Below are 534 nucleotides of genomic sequence, written 5' to 3'. Positions count from 1 at the left end.
ATAAATAAATTAATAAACAAATAAACAAACATGAGCAAAAATAACCAGTTGTCATCCGCGGAACGTCTGGAATCTATTATTAGAATCATAACGTGAATGTACATGTAACCACTAAAGACAAATAAAGCTTACAGACAAATAAATAAAAATAAAAATAAATGAATAAATAAAACATAAACATGAGCAAAAATAACCCGTTGTCATCCACGGAATGTGGGGAATCTATTATTAGAATCGTAACGTGAATGTACATGTAACCACAAAAGACAAATAAAGCATACAGCATTTAATTTGCCAGAACTGTGCCCATTTTCTTCGTCCTTTGTTTGTTGGTATTTTTTACAAATAATATTATGATGTGTATAATTAGCTGGAACTTCTGAATAACGAACTTTTGCGATCCATGTTAAAGAGTAATCATTGCACGCCTTTTGTTTGTCTGGGTTTTTTTTTTTACGAAAAAAGTTATTGATTCAGGTGGTCGTCTCTCTCTCTCTCTCTCTCTCTCTCTCTCACACACACACACACACACAA

This window comes from Aplysia californica, unplaced genomic scaffold, assembly GCF_000002075.1.
Source record: "Aplysia californica isolate F4 #8 unplaced genomic scaffold, AplCal3.0 scaffold01256, whole genome shotgun sequence".
Taxonomy (NCBI): domain Eukaryota; kingdom Metazoa; phylum Mollusca; class Gastropoda; order Aplysiida; family Aplysiidae; genus Aplysia; species Aplysia californica.
This window is presented reverse-complemented; position numbering follows the sequence as displayed.